The 26855-nt window shown below is 45.7% G+C and overlaps 1 protein-coding gene across 2 annotated transcripts in view; it reads left to right on the plus strand.

The window, feature by feature from the left end:
• Positions 1 to 3931: 3931 nt before the first annotated feature.
• si:dkey-91i10.2 (uncharacterized protein LOC555224 homolog) overlaps positions 3932 to 26855 on the plus strand; it is a 72783-nt gene continuing 49859 nt past the window's right edge. For both annotated transcript variants that reach the window (XM_039755238.1, XM_039755239.1), the window contains exon 1: positions 3932 to 4211. The gene's annotated coding sequence lies outside the window, so the exon portion shown is untranslated. The remainder of the gene's footprint in view (positions 4212 to 26855) is intronic.

Consider the following 26855-nt stretch of genomic DNA (forward strand, 5'->3'; position numbering starts at 1 on the left):
AGAGCCCGACTGTCTCCTAAAGACCACACGGAGAATTTGGGACTTTTCTGTTTTAACTTCAGGTGAAGCCTGGCAGGATGGGTTATTTTACATTGCTGTGCCCATTGTAATCACAAGGGGGTGCCAGAGAGCCCCAAACCACAGCCATAGTAAAGCAGCACTCGTCGTTCAAGTGAAATACGCAGCAAGCACCTTTACAATGCTCACCTCTCCAGAGATAAGCCACAAAATACAATAAATGAACAATAAAACACAATTCCTCCTCCACCGAGTGTTACCTGCTGACTCTCTGATATGAGGCATCAGGCTCTCTTCTACGCCGGTGTTTCCAGTGTCACGTCATCTCCTGTAGGAAACGCCTCTGGGCAAAAGGTCCTCCCTCCGAAAACACCCGCTCTCGATCCCCAGGGACCCCGACAGGGCTGCCCTTCCAGACTCCGTCTCTCTAGCACTCCTGCGGGTGTCCTGACTGGTTTCCCATACGAGACCCCTGCCACCATGGCCTATGGGGGATGGAGCCACTCCAAATCCCTGACTTTTTTTCAGTCCGTCTGCTATACTGTGGTATACTGGCCGGGTACAAAATTATTTTCTTGTCCCTCCACATGGTTTGCTTGTGTCATCGCACTGGCATCCCTTCCAGGTAATGGCTTCTTCCCCGTCACATCTGGGACGCCCGTCGTCCTCCTCCCACCACAAGTTTTTGACTATATAGTGTTTGTCAAGGGTGACATTCTACACTTCAATCGCATACTCATCTTTTCACCAGGAATACACGTTATAAATATATGACAGCAATAAGCCTTATTATCTCATTGTCCGGCCAGCATTCCAGCTTTTCTCTGTATGTTGAGATACCCCAAAAATCTTCATTTGGATTCCTGTCGATTGCAGGATTGATTGTGGAGTTCGATATGACATTCAGAAATCACAGACTGGGACCACTCAGAATCAGAACAGGAAAGTACATCTGTGGTACTGGCCAAGTCTGCTTGCTAACAACGAATTTGACTCCAGTTTGTTGATGGCCTTCTAAGTACAGATTGATAGATATGAAAGGCACTATATAACAGAGATAAATGTGAAAGGCACTATATAATAGATAGATGGATGTGAAAGGCACTATATGATATAAACACAGAGATGGCCTCTCATTCTCCCATCAGTTGAGCCCTGGTCAGCTCCAGATCTCCTGAGCCCAGGTGTAGCAACAAACTGGACGGCAGAGGCTTTTAAGTCTGGGCAATGGCAGCAAAATCCCAGGGATTACTACCAGGGACGGGGCCAGCCACTAGAAACCCTACAGAGCTCCACCTTGAGCTCCCTCTTGTGGCCATAGCTATTCCTGCTGTCCTGAGTCCAACTTCCTGATTAAAGGCCAGACAACCCCGATGTCATACATCCATTATAACGGGTAGCTGGAAGCCATTATACTTCATCCTGCAAGTGTTTCTGGTCCACATTCCAATGACAGAATCTTAGATATGTGAAAGGCTCAATATAATAGATTAAACTTTATTTGTAGAAACTGTATAATAGGTAGACATGAAAGGCACTATATAATAGATTCAACTTTATTTGTCCCCAAGGGGATATGGGGATTTTACAGAAGCTCATGGAAAAACAGGAATATATATAAAGGAACAGAAATGATTCACTCACCTGTACTAATATTCTAATGACTGAATCATTCTGACCCTAGAATGCCATCGACTTAACTAGGGGGACATTGGAATGAACAAACTTCAATTAGCATTTTGGATTTGTGGACACAACGAGCTGGACCCCCTCTTCCGGTATTTGAATGTCAGTGTCATGAAATGTAGCCCTGTGGCACAACTGGGCAGAGCGGACCTCATCTTACTGCCACCTACAAGCCATGGATTGATCGCAGCCGCAGCCGCACTTCTTGTGTTCAAGCCTGAAGTTCTGACGTGCGTTTGGGGGGTTGTTGCCCGTTTTGTACGATGAGATGGCAGACAGAGGCACAATTGCTGAATAAACACCTGAGAAAAAACAAGACAAGTGTAAACGACGTACATACAAAGTGCAAGGCAGTGCAGGAAATACTGAACTGAACTGTGAATTACATGAACCCAATGTCAGACTAATACAGGATAAGGGGGAGCTGAGTGCCCATACTGAGCATGGACGGCCAGATTTACCATTTGTGAGCATGGTGACCTGCAGAGAAAATCTGTTCTTGTATCTGCCTGCTTTGATATAGTCCAGTCAGTAACGTCTGGCAGATGGGAGAAGTTCAGAAAGCCAGAGAGCTTTTCGGCAGGCCTGACTATTCGTTGCCAGCTGTTCCTCTGATGTTTAGTTGCTGATCCAAACCACACCGTGATGGATGAGCTGAGAGCAGTCTTGATGATTGCTGTGTTGAACTGAATCAGCAGATCTTGTGGGAGATGAATCTCCCTGAGCTGTTGCAGGAAGTCCATCTGCTGCTGTGCCTTTTTTATGATGGAATCTCTTGGTGCTTTCCCACCGCAGGACTTTTTAGAAACTCAGGAACTTTTGTAAGATTCCAAGTGCAAGAAGTTGAGCCATTTGTAGTTGCTGGTACTCCTTTTAGCTCCTACCCCAGAGTGTGTACTTTTCATTCAACCAGGAACTCTCTTTGGGGGCTTGGGCAATGAATTGTGCTGATTGGTTGACCACAAGTATCTGTGCCATCTTACAAATCTGTTAGTAGTTTAAACTTTGGAAGATTGAGCATTGCGCTTAACACCACATCACCCTTTATTACCACCTCCATGGTGCGCCATGAAAAACACATTTTTAAGGTAGGGGTGGTCGGGGTCCCCCATGGACTCCCAAACGTGCCTCACTTTGCAGCACATTACTTTTCTTTTGTCACATATTTTGCATAAAGCTTATAGTTACCGGTGTGAATGCAACACACAAAAGTGACCAGGGACCACAGGTGGCAGAGTCCTTCATCATACAGGGGCACATTGGTTCTTGAAAAAGTTCCTATGGTGGGATAGTGTCTTCCATGTCAAGTCCCGGGTGATTAGAGACACGCTCAGGTTTCCACAATTGACACGTTATGGTTAAGTATGGTGAGGGGAGGTAATATTGGGGGCCCCTCCTGAGGTCCACTGCCATCTCCACAGTTTTGAGCCAGCTGCTCAAATTCATGACGCATTTTCGTCACCAGTCCTCATGAGTCCAGTGACAGTTGTGTCCTCCGCATAACTACGCAGTTTGACAGAAGAGCGTGTAACAAGAAGGCAACATGAATACATTACCGAAATGGGCCTCATTTTCTTATTGTCCCGGCCAGTGTTTTTGCTCTTGAATGTATGCTGAGACGCCCCAAAATGTTCATTTGGACTCCCGTCAATTGCGCGATTATTTTTTTGTCGCGTTCTGGATGACACTCAGCGATCGCAGACCCGGTCTAACGTCACAAGTGGCTCTTCTCACGACATTTACAATTTTTCTTTTTTCCTCAAAACATTCGATTTCTGTTGAAGTAAACGGTTCTCCTGAAATCCCTCAAAGCTGCACGCTAACGTACTGTAGCTCTTCCAGGGATGACTCATTCACGTGAGCCGCTGTATTCTTGTGTTTATTAATAAATAACGGTCCGTCTTCCCCAAGCGGTGGTGCACTCTTCCATGAGCAGCATGCGTTCTTGTTTTTTTTTTTTTGTCTTCTCGATTGTAAAGCGATCCGACCGGCCGGCTGGCCCGTCCGGGAGCAGCACAGAGGCAGCGTCAGCGGTGACAGCCCGCATCTCGGCCGGATTGCCCCTGTATGCTTTTCCCTGAGTAGGCCCGCCCCCTGCCTAACTATCTAGTAGAGCTGGCTCTGGCCAATGAGCGGCGCGGGTGCCGTTTGTCCTCCACGGTTGTCTAGGAGACGCGGTGAGGAGGCGGGGCGGCTCGCTTATTCTCTGCGCGACTTGAGGCACTTGCTGGCTGCCAGGCAGTTTGTGGCGGGGGGGGGGTCGCAGCACAACAAAGGCAGGCATCGGCCAGGATGATGAGGATGACGACGACGACGAGGAGGACGAAGTGGAGGTGGAGGTGCACTTAGCGTGTGTCCTGTCAGAAGGCGCCTCCGGGCCACTCGCGCACTCCTTTCGTCTCTGGACACTTGCGGAGCGGTCTGGCGAAAGCGGGGTGCTTTGGATACACAGTTCCCACCTGCCTTGTCCCGCGGAGCGGAGCAGAGGGCGACCACTCCACTAACCAGTAAGTGTACCGGCGGAAAAAAAAAGGAAAAGAAAAAAAGCGAGTGTGTTTTTGTCTCCATTTGGCGTGTTGCTGTCGTCGTCGCCACTGCCGGGCGCTCACCTGCTCGCTCGAGACCCGCCGCTGCACGAAAGGCGCTCATTAATTTTACATCGCGCGCGGACCGCGACGGGGCTGCTGCCGCAGCTGAACGTCAGGGAAGAAATAAAAAAAGAATGAAAGTGTCGAGTGACAGCCGCATCCGGCCGGGCGGAGCACGGGGTCGGTGTCGGAGGCAAACCAAACGGGGCGAGGGACGACGCTCGACACCAAGCTGCTGCTGCCTCGCTCCCTTTTTGTTTGTTTGCCAGCCAGTCCGTCGAACGAACTAGGAGACACCGGACGGCAAGGCACGTGGCTGTCACTTCGCTGACCGCGAACACAAAAGACGCGCGGAGCAGCCGGGCTATAAGCGGTCACTGCAGGTAGTGGACGGGAGGACAGGCCGAGGTGAGACTCGGGTGAGGCAGGAGGCAGACGAGTGGCGGTACCTGTGCGAAAGGTAAGAAAAGTTGCGGGAATCGTAGACTGTGCCTAAAAAAACAAAACAAAAATCGCGACGTAAACCGATTGTTGTTGTGCGCTAGGAGCAGCGGCGTGTCGCACGCTTGGCTGGCATTCTGGAAGTGTCGTGTATGGGGACGAGTAACTCGCGAGAACAGGAAAGCGGACGTCTCAACTCTTAGGTGGTACTTAACGTTTATTAATTTGAAAGAAAATAACCCATCAGACAGATTAAAAGGTGAACTTAGGGCAGCTTGGTGACATATCTCTCCATCCTTCGCTTTGCTTAACCCGTTTGATAAGATTATAGACCTGTGAAGCCCCCCACACTCTTTATTTTGGGGGAAATGTGTGAAGGAAAATCCACAGGGACACCGCGTGAACTTTATACAGACAACGTCCGGATGTGGTAGTGGAAGCCAGCATGCTGGATTTTAAAACACAGGGAGAACATGCTGACTCCATGCAGAAGGTGTTTTAAAGTGGACATGTAAGGTTTGGTTTTGGTTGATGTACTTAAAGGCCATCCCGCATGAAGACAGAGGTGTCCTTTAGTCTTCAGCGCCCCGTCAACAGCCACAGTCATTAGCTAATAAACGAGGCGCACTATGGGCCGTCATGCCATCGCAACCTTCCTATTTATGCCCCTGCAAATAGCAACCTAGTGTGATTAATGAACTGAGTGTGCTGGATTTACAAACACAGGGAGAACACGCTAACTCCATACAGACAGCCAGGGGTGCAACAAGCTGATCTGAAGTGGGCGTGCAAGGTTGGTTATTTTTGGAATGTACCACTTGTGGCCGTTGTCCTTGAAGATGAAGAAATGATGTACCTTAGTCCTCCACAACTGGGGGAATAACCACAGTCTTTAAATAATGAAGAAGGCTCACTGTGGGCCCTCGTGTGACGCATCCTCCGCATCCCACCAGTTTGTCCTCCTGTGAACAAAGGGAGAACATGCTGACGCCATATGGAGAACCCGGGTGACAAGAAGCTGTTCTGAAGTGGTAGTGATGCACCCCAGTCAGCGGTGTGTTACCCGTGAAGTCAGAGTGATGTTCTGGATGGACAGCAACTGGGCATGGTATCTGAACAGGGCTGCTCTCATCGCGGTTTTTTGTTTTTTCCGGGTAGCTGATTCAGTTTTCATGTTGCTGGAATGGGCTGATTTCAATATTTATTCTGATTTGATTTCTTTGTCCTTTTAATAGATTATATTTTCCATCCATCCATTATCCAGTCCGCTATATCCTAACTACAGGGTCACGGGGGGGTCTGCTGGGACCAATCCCAGCCAACACAGGGCGCAAGGCAGGAAACAAACCCCAGGCAGGGCGCCAGCCCACCGCAGGGCACACATACACCCGGGACAGTTTAGGATCACCAGTCCACCTGACCTGCATGTCTTTGGACTTTGGGAGGAAACACGGGGAGAACATGCAAACTCCACGCAGGGAGGACCTGGGAGGTGAACCCAGACGGGTCTCCTAACTGCGACGCAGCAGCGCTACCTACTGCGCCACCGTGCCACCCTCTATTTTGCAGTAACGCTACCCACTGCACCACCGTGCTGCCCTTTATTTTAATTCATTAATTTGTTTATTTATATATTTATTTCAAAACCAGCCAGGTATAAGCCTTACATTCTGTATTAAAGGAGTCTTCTTATAATGTAGACCCCAGGTGTTATCTGTTCATTTGGTTTTTTTTTTTTTTAGAAAATGAAAATCTGTAGGTTTATTTTTCAATAAAAAATTCTAAAATAAAATACTTTTGTTTAAAACTAATAAAACAGGTACACACTATTTATCCATAATACACACATCATAAGAGCATATAAAGCGCATGTCATAAATACAAGACAGAGTTGAAATGAAATGTCCAAAGACCTGCAGGTCAGGTGAATGAATCGCTGTTGCTAACTCGTCTGTGTCCGTGTGTTCGTGTGGAGTTGCGCTGGACCGGCTTGCCGTCCTCGGCTTGCTCCTGCCTTGCGCCCGATGCTTGCTGGGATAGGCTGCAGTCTTCCCTGTGACCCTGCCCTGGATAAGCGGGTTAGGACGCTGGACGGATGTCCGTTTAGATGTTTGTCAAGCGGATACGAGGCCAACACGCTTATCAAGTTTACGTGTAAAATATACACATTTGGCCTTTAAGCTAACAAGCCTGTTATTTAATAAGCAGCGAGGGGAAATTCTTCTTTTGTCTGTTGTTGTAATTCAAGATGTGAGCCACTGTACTACACACACACTTGATCTCGGCCACACTCCTGACAAGAGGTTTCAGATTTAATTAAAGAGAACAGGTCTGAACTCGTTGCAGGAGCTTTTCCTAATTTCAGCCCCTCTTTCCTTTCACCCCAAGTTCAGCTGAACCTCCTCCACGTCTGCCGTTCCTCGAACAACACGAGCCCAACGGTTCCCTCCGTTTATTACTCCACTTTCCTGAATGTAAACCCCGATATTCCTGCCCTCACTGTCTGCTCTCTGTTTACAGCAACACAGTGGCCCACGCGCTTCCCTAACACGTGCAATTCTTTACATAAAGGGTCACAACAGCCAAGTTACCTTTAAGACAAAAAAGGCTGTGGGAGAAACGAAACTTACTTGATCAGCTAATGTATACTGATTGCCAGTTGAGTCCTTTGGGGTGAAAATCAGCCAATTTAGATTGGTGGCCGATCAATTAGAATCTGCTAACTCCATACATGGTGGATTTGAACCTGGCACGCTGCCACCCACTGTGCCACTCAGCACTGATTTCAGAGGTCTCCAAATGTCACTGGATACCTTCGACTCGTTTAAATGTTAATTTGAATTGCTGTAATGAAGCGAGCGCACGTGTCAAAGCCAGCCAGCTGATTAAAATGGGGCCGCGTAGCGCCTGCTCATTTGAGGGAAAATGTGTTTTAAAGGTTAGCGAAAGCTGCTGGCGTGTGCACCTGTTTGAGATGGAATATGGAGATGGAGAATTGTGTGAGAAGCAAGTAATAAGAACCGCGACGGCGTCATGTAACATGGAACTACATAGACAGACAGATAGATAGATAGATAGATGGGATTAATAAAGTATCTATCTATCTAAGGGGAAATTCACATAATCCAGCAGCAGTATACTGATACAAAGAAACAATATTAAATTAAATAGTAATAAAAATGAAAAAAAAAAAAAACAGACAATAACTTTGAGTAATGTTAGCATTTACTCCCCCGGGTGGAATTGAAGAGTCAATGTTGTGAAAGGAAGGAGAAATTAAATACTTAACGAAAAGGTGTACGACGTTTGTACTCGACCTAATAATCATTACCCTCATTGTGCCTCATCCAGTGCAGGGTCACGGGGACCAAGGCCTGCCCCGCAGCACAGAACAGTCAGAACAGGTAGCGGGCCATGCAGTACAATACAATACAATACAATACAATACAATACAATACAATACAATTTATTTTGTGTATAAAGAAGTGCCACAATGGGCTTTAACAGGCCCCCCCCCAGCCTTCTCTCAAGGAAAAACTCCCAAAATAACACTTGAAGGGAAAAAAAAAAAAATGGAAGAAACCTCGGGAAAGGCAGATCAAAGAGAGACCCCTTTTCCAGGTAGGTTGGGTGTCCATTAAAAAAAGGGGGGGGCAATACAATACAATACACCAGGTGTGCCCAGTGCGTCGATCGCGATCGTCTGGTAGATCAGAAAGGTAGTGCAGGTAGATTGCGTTGCATTCAAAAATACATTTTTAAATGTTAGTCTATCTTTACGTTGCAAATGGGCAAACATCCGCCACAGTGCCCTCTTCAGTTGTGAGATCAACCACAAGCGTTACCTGGTAGGTAACCACCCATACACTCAGACTGTGATTCAGACTACGGATGCCATGAATGTAATTACCCCAATCTACATGCTGTCAAATAAATGAACCACACGCCGTGGCACAACGTAAAGAGGCTTCGCCTCTGACGTCCGAGGTTCCCGGGTTTGCCTCCCGGGTCCTCCCTGCGTGGAGTTTGCATGTTCTCCCCGTGTCTGCGTGGGTTTCCTTCCACAGTCCCAAGACATGCTGGTTAGGTGCACTGGCAATATGTGCTTGGTGTGTGTGTGTGTGTGCCTTGCGGTGGGCTGGCGCCCTGCCCGGGGTTTGTTTCCTGCCTTGTGCCCTGTGTTGGCTGGGATTGGCTCCAGCAGACCCCCGTGACCCTGTGTTAGGATAATGACTGACTGACAATACTGTGGTGCACTTGCCTGACTCATCTTTGTGATTTCAGCCTATCGTTGCTTGAGAATAATTTGCCAAAGTAGGACTTCTTGCTCTAAAATCCATTGCCCTTAAAAGGAATCTCGCAGACACTTGAGAGGGTAGAGCACTGGGCGCTGATGGCGTGTAATGAAGTTTGATAGCCGCCAGGCTTAAGAGCTTAACCCTTCACTGGCCATCAGACATTGCAGCCTTTTCAGCTGACGTTCATCGGGATGAGTGGCTTGTTAGTCCGCCAGCTGAGGCGTTTTAGTTTGGCCAGCCAGGTGCTGCTTTTTTTAGACGGACTGGCTTACTCTTGCCAATATTTGCTTTGATGCTACAGAACGGTGCCCATGTAATGGGCGCTAGCCGACACTCATTCATTGGGCTTGACTTGTGGCAGCAGGGTGTGCGTCATGGTGGACGTGGAGAGGTGTGCAGCGTCTGTGGCACAATAACGACATGGATGGCTGAATATGGATGATGCTGTTCTGTGGTCCAGGTGTTCTCTTTGTCTCGACTCCTCTTAGATCTGCCACCATCAATATGCATCTTCACTGAAAGGCAGGTAGGTGTGTGTGTGTGTGTGTGTGTGTGAGGGGGCACGCTGGCAGATGGTGGCTGCTTTAGGGAAAGCAGTCCAAGTATCCAAAAACACAAGTAGGAATATCACAAGAAGCACAGCAATCAGGAAAGATGCCTTGAAAACCGTTAACACGCGAGAGTGAATAATAAAAAGAGGAAACCGAGTCTCCCACAGCAGTAGACATGAAGCAGTGGAATACGCCGGAAGACCTCGCTGATCTCAAATATAAAAGCCAAATCCCACCGACTCACTCAACACAAAATCTCCTGAACCGTGAGGACTTGGGACTTGAAATTTGGAATGGAGGTTACCCTCGGCCCATCGGTGATCGCTAAGAAACGGTTTTGAAAATGTCGTGGTCCAAGCGCGTTCTGTCTGTATGTCTATCCGCTTTTCACAAGAACGGATTTAGATCGCTTTGTTCTTTTCTATACTTTGCTTGAACTTTCCAGTTGAGTTTGCGAATTCTCTCATCGTGCTAAGTACCGTAGTTCGCTTGCGGTACCGATGTATTTATGCAATGAGAGGGCTGTGGGCTGAGAGCGGGGGGCCTTCCTCATTCACTTGCGCCATGTGTTGGAGTGCACCTCACCTCCGCTTAGCTAGTGGTTGGTACCTGTTAGACATTATTATCTCCAGATTGTTAAGGAGTAACGTTTGACATTTTTGAGAGAGAGAGATCAGAGCCCCGTGTGTTTTAGAGGGGAGCTGCAGATTTCCAGAGATGTCACGGCCACACGGGGTTGCTGTCCCGTCAGAGCCGAACGCGATCAGATACAGTGCCAACGTCTATTGATTTGTAAAGTTTGTCATGTTTCATTACTATGTGGGCACAGCCACAGGGTACAGCTAGTCTAAAATATAAAGCCGAAGCCCCGTTTGTATGTCTGTCGGTGTGCAGATCTTCATCGTTGAACCTGACTTGCCCGAATTTGTGCGTGGATTCCACCATTTGTACAGGGGATGAGAGCAGGCTATGACTCCTTCTGAAATGTAGCTGGTGTATCCACCCTGGGCAGCGCGGGGTACCCTTACTTTACCTAAGAGAAGAAGGGAAAAAAAAACAAAACATGTAACATTAAACAGAAAACGACAGAGAGAGGCTGTTAACGATACCCTGTGAGGAATGACTCATTAATGAAGTGATCGAAACAATTGGTGTGAGGAATAAAGCAGAAATAACAACAATAAGACAAACAAGATGTGAGGGGGAGTGTTGTACATGGGCATCATGTCAGCCTGGACAAGTAATGAAGTTAAAAAAAAAAAAATGTCATTGCTGCTTAATCCAGACAAGGGTCCGTGGGCGCCCGGAGCCCATACCAGCCAGCATAGGGCGCAAGGCAGGAACAAATCCTAGACAGGGTGCCAGACCATCGCAGGGCAAACACACACATCAGGGGGAGGAAACCCACGCAGACACAGGCAGGACCCGGGACGTGAACCATGTGCTACCACGGTGCCACCCAGCTGAGGGTCTAACATCCACATTCTTCACCAGTACTTTCATAACGCATTAAGTACACGCCACAGACGCAAGAGCGGCGGTTTGCTGAGTGAAATGTCAGCTCTGTGTTCGCCATGAGTGCCAGTGCAAACGCCATGGGACATGTGTTGGTTGTGTTTGCCCAGAGTAAGGTGGTAAAGCCCATTTTGAAGGGCACCACTTGGACAAGCACGCCAACGGCATGAAGGCTAAAGAGGAAAAACCTGCACTGCTGGCACCGCAGCCCGCTGCTCCTTTGTCAGCTGAGTTGTTTATCTGAGAAACTGAAGACATTCAATCAAGGGAGCCTGAAAGCAAAATCCATCACCGTGATTGGTGGGGCGTCCATTTAAAAAATGAACAATTAGTTGAATAAAAAGAGGCAATCTGTGTGGTACTTTCAATTCAATTTAAAACCAAAGCTGATTGATTAAAGGAGCAAATATATAAGGATGCTTACATGGTTTGATTCTTCTGTGCATATTTATGTCATTACTAATAATAAGAATACATTTTAGTTATATAGCACCTTTCCCATGCTCAAGGCATTCATTTTATGCAGAAGGTTGTTTGCAATTTAAATATAAACTAAATGCAAAAAAAAAAAAAATATTAATATCTGAACTGAGAGACGGCTAGCTGGTGTGGAAGGGTGCAGGGAGCACTGATTGATGTCACAAAGTGTAGGAGTGCCACCCTGGTCGCCTCCTCTCTTCTACATGTAAAACAAAGTAAACAAGCAGTCAATGACAATGAAATAAACGTAAACCACCTCAGTGGCTAAAAGTAATACGGATTCTTTCAGAGGTCTGGGGAGCTCCTTCCTTCCCTGAGGTTCGGGTCCACATGAGACCCCAACTTTCAGCTGCCACCCCCCTTTTATATCAGCCCTGCCAGAAGGGGTGAGGTCAGTTGGCCTCAATGGGCGACTCCTCTGGGCTGAAGTTGAAAAAAGAGACAAGTCTGTTAGTGGCAGCGCCCCCTCTAGCCCCAGTGGGGTGCCCCTCAGACGTGCATGTAGGACACTCGATAGATAGACGGACAAGATAGCCCTTTGTTTGTCCCTTGGGGGAATGTGACACAATTGATTTCCGCTGCCACCTTCCTCATACCACATGTATGAATTGTGTGCTCGTGCTGCCTTTTGTCACTGCCTCGGGTGTTGTATTTTGGTCACCGACACAATGTGGACAAATTCAAGGGAGAAGTCTGCAGCACTGGTGACAGAGAGCTAATAAACTGAAGGCGAGAGTCAAGTGTGTTAGCAAAAAGTATATTATGACAAACTTTAGGATTACATGTTCATGTAATTTTCGCCATGACAGAAATGAACATAACTAATTTGAAATATTAATCAAAACAAGTGACTTTACAGATGACCACTTTATTGTGTCTCTGTTTATCTTTTATCAAGCAGTAAGGTCCATCACGTGTTTCAGCTCAGGTTTACAGATTTGCATTTCTGTGCCCGTGGCTGGCAGGCTTCCATTGGTATAGAATATCCTTAGACCCACTTAATCCGATGCAGGGACCTGGGAGGGAAGCAGAGCTGTTCCAAGAAGCAATGGATGCAGGGAAGGAATCAACGTGTACTGCTCTTCAAGACAATTTTCCCGTCCTGAGCTGTCACAATTGTAATATGGGCTACTGATCATTAGGGTGGCAGCAAAAAGAAAGACGAAATAATAACAAATGACCAGGAGCGCGAGTGACCGACACTGTTGTCCTACTAGTTGTACAGTTCGAGTCGGAGTTGAATGCAGTTATCTGGTTTTCTGGCGTTGGAGTCGGATAAAGTGTATCGACTCCAGCTAAATGTAAATTTCACAAATACTAGTTTGTTTAAACTATTTTTTCTTCTAGCCCTTTGTTAAAAATGCAGCCTCTTTTTTACTTTGTAAGCAGTGTCTTATGTTTAATGCTACTCGGTGTTTGTCACTTTCTTCTGTTTTTCCCGCTACTGCACTTTCCCCCTATTAGATGTGGTCAGCCCCTCCCCTTTAGCTTTCATTGGCCCTCCGAGTCAGGTGCTCCTCCCCGGGAAGGCTGTTGGCTTCCATTTTACTGTTCACATCAATGATGAAAAGATACAACCAGACAGTAACACACAACAACTGTTACAAACTGTGGGTAAGAGGGCACCAGCGCATCGCAAGGTCCACCCAGGTAAACCCCCCTCAGACACTTGCACTGGCCGCACTCAGAGTGGTCATGTCACCTGCCCTGCTCACTTTGAGGATGTGGGAGTAGACCTGAGAGAATGCTGTGTCTGTGAGGTGCCGGCACTAACTGCTGGGTCGCAATGCTGCACCTTCTTAATGGAAGCTTAAGCAATAGATGAGGTACACAGTGGATTCAGGAAGTCTTCAGACTCCTTCACCATTTAGACATTTTGTTATGTGGCAGCATTGTGCTGATGTTACAGAGTGAGTCCAAATTCTGTTAACGCTAATGGTACTGCTATGTATATCTCTATTATAGTAAAAAAAATCCTGGGTCGTGACGTAATCTTCTCGGAATGACACTTTGATGTCCCGCAAGACTAGACTTTACAACCTTTTGAAGCCAGACCCATGAGACGGTCACTATTTCACGTCATGCACAACTTACAAACAATTTAAAAGAAGATCACGGACATCTAACCTCTCAGTTGTTGGAATGCTTTTGGCAGACACACTTCATGTGCTCCCAGCTCTTAAAAATGTTATACGTTCTATATGGCACGTCAATGGCTGAGCGAAGGAGAAAGGGCAGCTATGTGCAAATTCTGAAAATAAGGAAAGTAATCATCATCCTGGACCAAGTGGGATTGAAAACCTTGTAGGTCCAATTGGGGTCAGAAATGAAAGACTTCATAAAGACGTTTAAAAATGTTGGCGTGATACACAGAGCAGGTTAGAGATTATCAAAGTAGTAAAATTCGAAAGGCTCCAAAAAAACGTTGGCGCAATACACATGCAGAGGAAGTTACAGATTATGAAAGTAGTAAAATTCGAAAGTAACGAAAAAAAGAAAGTAAAGATCGCATTAGCACAAACAAATGGAAATTATTACTCGGTGAAATAACGGAACGGCAAAAAGAGATCGAATATACGGACAGGGGTGACATGACAGAAGTATGTAGATATTGTTCGGCTTTAAAGTTTAAGTCACAGACTTGTAAATCGTCTAATTCGTGTTGCCATCAAGGAAAAGCAGTGTTTTTTTTCCCAATGAAGAGGCGTATCCACTAGGATTAAAAGATTTGTTGTTTGGTGAAAGTGAAATCCACAAATACAACAGGTAAAATATCCGAGTCTACAATAATCTTTTCGCGCTCTCATCATTCAGTCCTCAAAACGTACATTTACACAATAATGGACCATACGCCATGAGAATCTGAGGTCCTGCAACAATTAAAGCAACGACAAGTTTAATTTCAAAGAAACCACAATTCAGTCAGGTGTATATTTATGATCACAGAGAGGCGATGCAACATAGAATCGAAAGAGTAGGTAACAACTCCCATGAAAATAACAATCTCTTTAAATTACATATCTGGTGTCGGAGGTGTCTGGGGGGGGCGACCTGGCTGAGATGCCCAGAAGGACCGGAGGAGGGCTTGCACCTTCCCCAGACCCTGTGGGGGCCACTGCCCTGGTATCTTTGGGGGCCACGGGTACAGAGCTTTGAAGCTCAACCCTGTAGGGGCCCGTGGTCACCGCCAGGGGGCACCCCTATGCCTTTGGAGCCCTGGACCTCAGCACTTCCGCCACACCCAGAAGTGATGGGGGGCAGAGGAGCAGGGACACCCGGAGTGCAGCCGGCACTTCTGCCACACTGGGGCGTGTCGGTGGAAGATTGCCGGGACACGCCTGGAGCACGTCTGGGTGATTATAAAAGCGGCCACCTCCCTTCATATGATGGCTGGAGTCGACTGGAAGATGGACGAGGTCTGGGAGGAGACCAGGAGGTGGCCTGAAGAGAGAGAAGGCATTGTTGTGTTGTGGCCAGGACTCTGGGGACTTTGGGGTTTGTGCACTTTGTAAATAATGGTGATTAAACGTGTTGTGGGTGACATGAACGTGTCCGCCTGTCTGTGTCCGGGTCGGCTGCCACACCGGGTAACCAAACCCAGGGGTGGGCGAGCGAAGCGAGCAGGGGGCAGAGCCCCCTAGTACTCAAATACAATTTTTGTGGACAATTTATGTGCCACCTATGGTCCATATGTTGAACTTGATGGCAAACAGGTGGAGACGTTCCTGTAAACCATCTTGCACATGTGAAGTATGTTTTGTGAGTAAATTATTTCCGCCATTCAAATATTAACATCATTTTGACTCGCCCTGTGTTTTATATTCAACACTCAATACCACTGAATGACAAAGTGGAATCAGGAGTTTAGAAATTTGTGCACATTTATTAAAAGTCACAAATGAAACTATCACATTGACACAAGTGTTTTAAGTAATTGTTGAGTAAAGGGCCTGAACCCCCTTTGGCAGCCATTCACGTTTGGAGTCTTCTTGGGTCTGACATGACAGGCTTCACATACAAGAATTTGGGGATCTTCTGCCGTTCTTATCTGAAACTCCTCTCAAGCTCTTCAAGTCCCGGGCTCTGGCTGGGCCACTCGAGGTCATTCTCGTAGTTGTCCCTAAGCCACTCCTGTGTTGTCTTTGCTTTGAGATCCTTTGGCCCAGTCTGGGGTCCAGAGTGCTCTGAGCAGGTTTTCATTCAGGAGATCTCTGTTTGCTCCGTTCAGCTTCCCCTCAACTCCGTCACCTCTCCCAGTCCCTGATGCTCTCGCCACCGTGCTTTGCCGTTGGAATGCCATTGAGCAGGTGATGAGCGGCGTATGGTTTTCTCCATTCAGGATGCTAGTCTTGGTTTCATCAGACCAGAGAGTCTTGTCTCCTCACAGTCTGAGAGTCCTTTAGGTGACTTTTTGCAAAATCCAAGTGGGCTTCCATGTGTCTTTTACTGAGAGAGACTTCCATCTGGTCACCCTGTCATAAAGCCCAGATTGATGGAGTGTTGCAGTGATGGCTTTTCTTCTGGAGGTTTCTCTGAAGCTCACCCAGAGTGACCATTGTGTTCTTGGTCACATCTCTTACTAAGGGTCTTCTCCCCTTATTGTTCACTTGTTGTTCCAGACATCTTTCGTTGAAGAATTATGGAGGTCACTGTGCTCTTGGGAATTTTTTTTGTAGCTTTCCGCAGATCTGAGCCTCAACATAATCCTCTCTCTAAGCTCTGGAGGCAAGTCCTTTGACCTCATGGCTCGGTTTTTTTCACCCATGAGACCTTCTACAGCAGGGGTCACCAATTCCACTAACTGGAGGACCACCGTGGCTGCAGGTTTTCATTCTAACCCTTTTCTTAATGAGTTGACCTGGTTTTACTGCTAATTAATTTCTTTTGAACTAATTTTAATGAACACTCAGACCCCTTATTTGTTTCTTTTTCCTTAATTAGCAGCCAAACAAAAATGAGATACAAAATGAGCCAAAACATGAGCAGCAAATGGTGACCATCATAAAATATCTGAAAAATCAAGATTGGTGAAGGTCTCAGGAACGTCGATCTGCTCAGGTCCCCAGTGCTCTTAGAAAAGAGAAAATCAACAATTTCGGGAATGTCTGCTAATACACAATGAGAGCAGCAACAATCCACAGAATTAAAGAACGGGTTTAATTAACGACTAGAATTGGCACCGCATTAAGCAGCTGGTTGGAGTGAAATTGGTTAGAGTTTGAGGCCCTGACTTAGTTGGTCTTCTGTTGGCTCCCTCACTTCACATTTCATTTCTGTTTGGGTGCCATTTTAAGGAAAGAAATGAAGCAATTCAGGGGAACAAATCTTAAAAAAGCAAATCAATTAAAATGAATTCACAAGAAGTTAATTAGCAGCACAAACAGGGCACTCATTAACAAAAAAAAAAAAAAAAAAAAAAGGGGTTAGAATGAAAACCTGCAGCCACGGAGGTCCTCCAGGAACGGACTTGGCGCCCCCCTGCTCTACAGACAGCTGTGTGTCCCAATCGGTCCAGTAAAGTGACTTGAAACGAGGTGTAGAAACATCTCCACGATGATCAACAGAATGGGCTGCACTTGAGCCAGATTTCTAGCATCATAGCAAAGGTTCTGAATACTTGTTGTGCCAATGTGATATTTCGATATTTGCCAAAAATTCTAAAATCCTGCTTTTGTTTTGCCATTCTGGAGTATCGCGTGTTGCTTGATGTGAGGAAAATTGAATTTCATTTTTAATTTTAGGACTGCAACATAACCACGTGTGAAAAAAGTGACCGGGGTCTGAATACTTTCAGAATTCACTGTAGCTGGATGGATGGATGGATGGATGGAAGTGTCTGCCTTTTGTTGAACTCCATGTCCAGCATGTTGGCCTGATTCAGCTCACATCTGCCAGGCTTCTGAAGCCCCACATCTTCTCCCTTCTGCGTTTTGTAATTTTTATTAAATGCCTTTTTTTCCTGTTCTACTGATGTGGACTGTGCCATGTGTGCGGACCCCTGGATATTCTACATTAATGACAGACTCAGAATTCTAGTCATTTATCAGATGCTTTCCACACCACAGAACCTTTTTCAGTTACCGATGACATTTTCGAAAGTCCTGCACATTTGTAGCATTTCCACTGCAGGGACTTGGGCCACTTGTAGTTGCTGGTATTTATTTCCTAGAACTCCTTCTCCATGGTGCGTCATTTTTGTTCAACCAAGAGCCGTTGTGGGTGGAGCTCAGGCGACAGATTTTGCTGATTGGTTGACCACAAGCACTGGCGCCATCTAAGAGAACTGTCAGTAGTTTCAACTTTGGAGAGACATCAGTGAAGATGATCTCCCCTGTGCCCTCCTGATGGCTCCACACTTCCCACCACATTACTCTTCATAGCCGCCTGCCTGGTGTGCAGGGTCCTGTAACCGCACTGAAGCCATAGTCTCTACCATGAACTCCTGGACGTGCCTCACGTCGCCCCACATCATTCTTCTTTGCACATCAGATATTTGACGTGAAGGTTGAAGTTCCTGTTGTGGGGTGAGAATGTAACACTTAAAAGTGGGCAAGAATCACAAGTGGCCCATGGCCCACATTTACAGGAACTCTTATTAGTTCCTGCGGTGGGAAAGTGTCTAATGATGCTCAGTTATGTAGTTTGACGCTGACAGTGGAAGGTCCAATCCCATGTATCCATTGTCAGACCCAGTTATCCAGTTAAGGTCCTGGTAGGCTGGAGCCTGTCCCAGCAACGTCCAATGCAAGGCAGTACCACATTACAGGCAGGATGCCAGTCCATTGCAAGGCCTTCTCATTTACACGGTCGCATTGCTCCAGGCTAGAGTTGCTAATTAACCTCGTTTGAACAGCTTTGAGATGTGGAAGGTAAAACTGGAGTACCTGGGAGAAAACGAAACAACAAAACGCACACTTGTGGGCACTTGGAGATGAAAGTGGAAATTCAAAAGCAGCACTGAGCACTCTGAAAGGTGCTGTGGGCTCATTGAGAGTCGTTCAACAGTGAATACCTGCAGCCACTGCCCTCCTCCACACTCGGGTTCTAAGCCAGGGCAGAAAAATCAAATTTAAGAAAAGAAAATTAAACCAGCGTACACCGTCCAAGGCAGACCGATGCAATAAATCATCATGGGAGGTTAGCGTTACTGGTTTTCCTGTATTGATCGAGCGTTCCTGCTAGCTTAGCAAGAACAGAAATCCCATTCTGCTTGTTGAGCTGTCAAGTCGCCTCTTGAAATTCGTCCCCAGATAGATCCGTGGTCATATGCTTGAAGGGAGATAAAATAAAAATAAAAAAAAAAGGTGTCATAAACTCGTAGAGTAAATAATTTGATTCTTAACGTAAAGGATTAGGTGAGATTCAGGCAATTTCAGCCGGCAGAGGGTGGTATGTTGTTCAATTTTCACTGAATAGATTATAAAATTCTCTCCGGCTGGGCATTGACTTCAGTCAGCCTGTCATCCTCTGACGGAGCGCTCCGGTCTGACATTCTGTTATGTTTGGGTGTGTTTTGTGGAGCCTTTATTACGATTTTAGGTAAAGCAAAGATTCTCTCTCTTCTGTCCCCATCCTGCTAGGGGACGTTCAGGGGGCCCAGGTGTGAAGTCATTAGCGGTGTAACAATGACTCACAGCTCGATTTGATACGATACCGGGCTGCCACGGTTCAATACGCTTTTGGTACACTGAGCTAATTTGCTAATGTGTAGGTATGTCGTGTGAACTACTAGGGGGCTTTACTGCACCCCAAAAATCCAGAGCACAGTTCAAGATGCCAATTAATACAGTAAATGTATTGCCATCAATACCCTGATACGCTCTCCAGCTCCAGCAATATGACTCTGCCCTTCTCCACGCCACGCAGCTGAGCTTCATCTGACTCCTCTCCCGACTCTGACTCTCCGGGTGAAGCGCAGCACAGCTTCCTTCATACCAGACCTGCGAGTACTTGTGGCGCTATCACACTGCAGACATCAAAAAAAACCTCCCTGTGATAAGAGTGTCTGCGTCCTGTCAGTCCTGCTACTGGTACCCAAAGACCCCAACAGGGCTACCCACCAAAACTACAGGGAGATCAACTCGAAAGAGACCCCGAATATTCTGTAGTAACTCACGCTAGGAAGAAGCAATCTGAACGAAACAACGTGAAATGTGCTCCTCGGTAAATGGAGCTTTGAATAAACCGGGATGCCCCTGCACCGGAGCGATGACAGCCATCGTGACGTTTAACTTCCATTTGCAACTTCTGGGTGCACACCACCTGTACCCCTTCACTCAGTCAGGACGGTGGTGTACAGTACTGAGCAGCGCATCTTCATGGTGCCAACCTATTGGGTCACCAATTTGTTTAAGCGATAACTGAATCAACTGGATGATCGTGAGTTAACGGAAAGTGGAGCAACACACCGCCAAGGAGCCTGGAAGAAATGGAGTCCTTCTTCGCCAACAGGGTCATTTCAAAGGGGCTTTGGCCACCACAATTGCCAGATCTGACACCACCGGACTTACTCAAAGGAAAAGTCTATTTGAAAAACACTGTGGAAGATTGGAAGGGAAACATCCAACATGCTGCTATTCCAGCCACTGAGACGCTTGTAGATACGTTCAGGAATATGGAGCGCTGTGTCGAAATGTGTCTGGCAGAAAACAGAAACCACTTCCATCATTGCATGTCATGCAGTCGATTACCCAGACGTCAAGCTATAAAGCGGATTGTTTTGGTTCAGATTGCTTCATCCTAATGGGAGTTACATCAGAATATTGGGGGCCTCTTTTGAGTGGATCTCCCTGTACAACTGCGGGTGTCGAAACAGGATGGTGCCACTCGGGATACCATTATAAAGGCCTCCTGGCCAGGATGCCAGTCAAACCTTGTTGTCTGACTGATACAGTGTGTGTCATTTTTGTCACCATCCCAGGGAGTGAAGTGCCGTCACCTCATATGTAGAAGCTCTGACAAATGACTGGTTGTTTTGCCAGTCTCTCCTGGGATGTGAATAGCTGCCCAAATGACCGAGGAATGGCAGACAGACTTGTTCTCTTCTGTTGGTGACACAGATGGCCGTGTTGTGCCTCTGATGAGGTGTCTGGCCTTGTCTTTGTCAGGAGTCTGAATAAATGTGTATATGACTATAAAAACAATACTCTAAATCAGGGGTTCTCAACGACCGTCCTGGGGGCCCACCATGGCTGCAGGTTTTTGTTCCAACCAGCTTCTGTTTTTAATTGGACTCCTCGGCTAATTAAGTGAGCTCTTATTTGCCAGATTCTCTGTGTTTTGGGAAAAATGTAGAAATTAGAAAACTAAGTTTGGTAAAAAAAATAAATATATATGCTGTACATATAGATATTTAAATGTTCCAAGCGGTTATATGGGAATAATGTATTTGTTTTTTCTTTATAACAACTAGGAGGCTCCGCCCCCTGCTTGTTTCACTTGCTAACCCCCGGTTTCCGTTATCCTGAAATACAATTTAATTTTTATCTTATTAATTGTTACATATGCATTATGTTCACTTTTACTTTAAAACTTCAGTAAAAACAATATTTGGAATGAACTTTTCTTCAAGATTGCATTGAATTTTGATTCATTGTTTGGTCTTACATCGTGATAATGCCACGTATAACTGCCTGTGAGTGAATTTCATTTCTTTCTCTCTTCTAAATAAATTGACTTTTTTGAATGTTTGTCCCTGTGATTTGTTAATTGTCTTTGCAAAAGCTATTCTCACTGGAAACTGTAAACGTTTTAATACGAATGACATATCAAGACATGTGGTATCTCATGTTAGATGGGCTACATTACCTTCCTCGTTGCCTGTTAAAATTTTACACGTCAGAATTGTTCGACCAATTTTGAATACAACTAATCTTGTCCCATTGCATAGCCCATCACTCAGACATGAATTATGTGATAACATTACGATATGTCCCAGTGGAAGACCGGACAGAGTTAACGGTTGTAGATATTCTTTGTGATATTGTAAATGGATGTCTTCATCTTCCGCAACATCGCCACCAACTGTTTCAGCATGTCGACCCACAGATCTTTCATCTTCACTAAGTCTTTGCTTACCTTTCTTTTTTTCAGAATTTACATTCTTTTCTCTCTTGCGCTTTTGTGCTTTTTTTAAGTTGTGCTGCTCTTTCTGCTTTGCTTAGTCATGGACGTGTCATCTTTAACTTAGCATTTTTTTTAAACTGCTCTTTGTTCTGTGTCGTGTGACATGAAAGTGTCTCTCTGTCTCACTTCAAATCTGTCTGATGTGGACGTCAGTATGACGTGACTTGACGTGAAAGTGTCTCTCTGAAGCGTCTCTCGCCTCTTGTTCAGCAAAGGTATACACCAGGGTTAACTTTAGGCCTCTTACACTATTTTAAGATTAGGCACCTCATCTAAAATTTCAGATTAGAGACCCTGGTGTACCCGGCCTTACCACCACGAACCTCAAGTTCAGGGTTTGTAGTAGGGGTAAGCCAGTCTAAGTGGCGTCCGCTTTCTGAACAATGCCATGAAAGGTTTTTTCATATAATAAAGAGATATTTTCATCTTGACTTTCATTCTGTTTTTTGCCGGGTGCTCTAATTAGTGGGTGTGACGCTAAAGTAGTTGTAGCCGTGTTTGCCTGGGTGTCTGCTCTGCTGGTTGTCATTATTAAGATACGATAAAGGGAGCAAACTGCACAGAGAAGGGCAAAATAGAAGGGAAATCAGCAAAAAGGAGTAAAGCATTGAAATCTCTAGGAAAAATGGAAGTGTTCCTAAATGTCTTATAAATGTAAAAGTCCTGCTGCGGTGCTTTCTTAATGTAGAATAAGAGAAGAGAAAATAAAATCCCAGCTAATTAATTGAGATGAGCGTTGTCAATCCTGAAGCAGCAGTGGGCTCCCTGGACCGACATTGAGAACTAAACCCCTGCTCTAAATGATCAATGCAAGTAATCGTATCAAAATTAAAATGTAAATAACTGAAGTGAGATTCCTCAGATCGTCCCATTTTGTGACGCTTGCTGAGCGGCTCGAGTCCCACGACGTGCGCATGGTCTGCCATTCTGTGGTTGTCAGGTTGTGAACAGGAGACGCCGACAGCCTTGACACTGAAAGCGGGAAGGCCGCCTCTGATTTCTCGGCTCTCCTAGGACTTTGTTCACAAAATTTTGCATGGCTTCGAACGTGCCAATGTGCACACGCCAATAAAAGAGAAAAATGGGTTCTCCAAAAAAAAAAAGCTTTATAAAGTTCTGTGCAATGTCCCCTTAATAAATCACAGTAGTCCTGTATGTGAATTTCCCCTTGGGATTAATAAAGTATCTATCTATCTATCTATCTATCTATCTATCTATCTATCTATTTAAATGTGCGTCTGGGAACGCCACCCTGAAACATCCAGACACGGAGCTCGCTAATCCGCCTCATACACATGCCGTAGACCCCATCCTGATGTACCGAGACCCCCGATCCTGTATTCACGAGTGCCTGGCTGTGCTCCACCACTGAGTGTGCCCGGTCACGCGCCGCCTATTCTGGTGGCTCATCTCCTCTGCGTTCTGAGGGTCAGGAAAAGGCGCCAGTGTTCCTGCATGGGTAGCTGCTATCATTTGGCACATGCATTGACGTGATTGTCATTACAGGAGCCCCCCTGGCTGTTTCTTCAGGGTCAGCCATTGTTGATAATTGCTCAAGTACTAGGGGAATTATTTTTTTCTTTTAAATTTTCACTTCTTTTTTGCCTTGAGGCGGAAAAAAATAAGGATGGCGGCATTGAAGAGATGACAATTCTCTCCAAGCCACTCGGTGTTTTCCCCAGCAGGTGGGCTTTCATTTTTCTTGGCCCACCTCACTGTTCCACTCCATGACTGCACGTGTCCTGCGTAACTGGGAAGCTGCTTCTCCCTAATGGATATATAATCCAGCAATTTGAAGAACACGGCCCCTGCGGCAGCTCCTTTGACGAGATTAACCTCCAGGGTGCCACAGCAGGTACCACACTCTGATTGATTTAGACAAGTAACGAGTAGCCGTAGCGGCCGGTCAGTCCTGTCCGTAACTGAGGAGCGTGAGTTGTGGTATGTCATGGTGCCTGTCAAGTGGTCCCCGAACAGCAAAGCGGCGTGTGGCTGTGTCAGCTTAGTGAATCTTGTGACCTAGATGCAGACAATGGAGAAGAGGTGCCAGTCATTTACTTATTAATTTGTGACAGGAAGCTGTGGCACGCCATCGACAACCTTCAGGCCAGACTGTACATCTGAGCCAAATTCATTTTACTGTCCGCGTGTAGCACACCACAGGCACATCGGCAGTGTGGCGTTGATTTCTGTGGAAAAGTGGAGAGCTGGGGAATGGTGTTGAAGGAAGAGCAGCCACCCCAGTCATGGGGTTTACTGTCGTCTGTCCACAGCACACGGCCAACGTCACGTCACTGGCATGTTTACCAAAGACGAGTGACACGAGCATAACACCAAGAGTCTTGTCATCAACAGAGCTGACAAAATGAAAAAAAATCAACCGATTCTATGGAGACTCCAGAGCAGGGCTTGGTGGACATTTTCCATGGTGACCCTCCACCCCACCCAAGGTCTGCCCCCCAGTTGTATTCTTGTGGAGTTTTTGCATTATAATAGCTGCTTTATAGCGCCCCATAGGTACAGGCTCATCTGCAGCTGCTTTAAGACAAGAGACCGACGAGCTCAGCACAAGCAGACCAAACGGGTAAACTACACCAGAGCGGGTGCCCATTCACCAGGCTGTCAGCTCTTAACCCTTGTGGGAATATGACAGTTGTCACCTTCAATATGTAGCGGTCAAGTGCCGCTAAGATTCACACCGTCAATGTGGCGGTGATTTATTTATTTTAGTGGAGGAAATCCCAGGGACAACCCCAGCCTTGGATCGACCCACCGACACTCGCTACAAAGACCAAATAAAGCACGCTGGGAACATTAAACAATAAAGAATATAATGAAATTAAATTAGCTAAATGCAAACAATAATACCACCCCTGACCTCTTTGGCGATATTACATTGAACACATAAACACAAACACCACACAGCAGAGTCCATGGAAAAACCAAACCGGATGAAATGGGAGGTGACGAGATTAAGTCCAGAGATCTGTGTGTTGAAAAGGAAGGGAAAACACAGTCCTAGCGGTAGTCGCTAAAAGGATGAAGACGGATGGATGGTTCAGGAGCGCCCAATGAGTCCAAACACAGTCCTCCGTACACAGGTAGACAGACGATCTCGACCCCAACAAACGAATACAATCCAGGAACACAATGATTAAATATGGCTGAATTAACGGCAGGCAGTCCAGCAGATAAATGCAACGTACAACAACAAAAAGAACCTTTTCCATTCCTGACACCTGCCCCCCTTTTAAACCCCTCTGGCCACCTTTGACCCCAACAGTCCATGCAAGGACTGCTGGGAGCTGCAGTTCTAACTACTAGTAGCATTGCTACAAATATATTATCATGGAGAGTCTTGTGTTTGCCTACACCATAGTTACTGCTAGCTCTTTTGATTATATGAGTGTGCTGTGTTTTTTACTTTATCCACGAGCCTTACCTGCATGTGGACAGCTGCCTCAGGCAAAGAGACAAGCAGACCAAACTGTTAAGTTACACACCTGCGCCAATCACCACAGCAGGTGCCCGCTCACTACGCTGCTCTCTTTTGCAGCCATCTCTTCTCAGCTACTACACCCTGCTGGAATACGGTGGTCACCCACACCAGGTCCTCCTGTCACTATACCCTGAATATACGGTGATACCTTGGAATCCAAACTTAATCCGTTCCAGAACCCGTTCAAATTCCTAATCGTTTGAGTTCTAAGACAGTTTTTCCCCTTTAAAATAATAGAAATTGGATTAATCCGTTCCTGGGTCCCACGAACTCGAATTTTCAAAATGATTCTAACAGTAAATACACTGGATTTTAGGGTAAAATATTAACAAATAATTAAATAAAAATGTAAATTAATAAAATTAAAAATCGTAGCTCTAACAGCTTTCCTTTTTTCCTCACTACACTTTTTAGGACTCATGGTGAATACACTAAGTTGTTATTATATTAAAAAAAAAATAACCCAAAACGGGCACAAAAGCATAAAAATAGCAGCGAAAATAGCAGCGAAAATCACACGAGATGCTTTCACTACAGCTTCAGATATTGAACTGCATGACAAAGCGTATGGGTGCCTGAGCGCTTTGGAGACGTACGCACAAACACACACGAACAACGTGCTGGGCGTTCGGATTTCGGGGCAAAATTTGCTCGAATTTGTTGTTTGGATTCCAAGTTGTTTGAGTTCTGGGGCGTTTGGAAGCCCGGGGACATTGGTGTACATGTATTATCATGGAGATTCCTACAGTATGTTCATTATTTTGGTTTGCCTACTCTATAGTTACTGCTACCCATGTTGCTTATATGAGTGTGAGATATTTGCTTTATAGTGCCCTACGTGTGCAGCCTTGTCTGCCCGTGGACAGCTGCCTCAAGCATACTGACTTACCAACACCAAAATGGTTGTCTTGAGGCCTGCGCTACACCTGTGCCAATCAGAAAAGCAGGTGCCCGCTCACGGTGGTGCTGCTTCTTATTATTATAAAAGTAAAGTTGAATAAATCGGACTCTGCAACTGCACGAATAAAAAAAATGTGCCATGATAATTATATTTTGGCAAACAATTCGGGTAAATTAGTAAGCGAAATTGGGTCAAAAGTTGCAAGAGACTTTAGTAACGTGTGTAATGTAAAGTTCATTTACTTAAAGCAAAAACGTTCTGAAATATGCATGTATTACCATGTGAACGTCAAACGGAAAATTACGATTTATCTCAAAAACCGGTTGTTTTTAGAAAAAATGTTTAAAATGTGGTGCTTTACCATAATGTGTAATTATCAAATTTTTAATACTTTTGCGGAGATGTTTCAGGTCAAGTACCAATTCCGGTTAGCGGAAATCACTCAAAAGTTGATAGAAACCTACGTTTTGTACCTAATACTTGTATGCAAAATTTGGTTGCCCAAAGTGAAAGTGACTGAAGTTATCGTATTTAAATACGCACACGGACACACACAGACGGACATAATCCCAAAAATGGTATTTTTGACTCGGGATGTCTAAAATGTCGAGATTCATCAAAATCTCAAGGTCGAAGTTTTGGACAGTTCCAATACTAGAAAGTAAACCGGTTGGGAAACGCTGATCTGAAAGATACAAGGCTCAGAATTTAACATCCGTCTATAGCAGTCATTTAAAAAAGAGCGTGTTGAGC

This window comes from Polypterus senegalus, chromosome 6, assembly GCF_016835505.1.
Source record: "Polypterus senegalus isolate Bchr_013 chromosome 6, ASM1683550v1, whole genome shotgun sequence".
NCBI lineage: Eukaryota > Metazoa > Chordata > Cladistia > Polypteriformes > Polypteridae > Polypterus > Polypterus senegalus.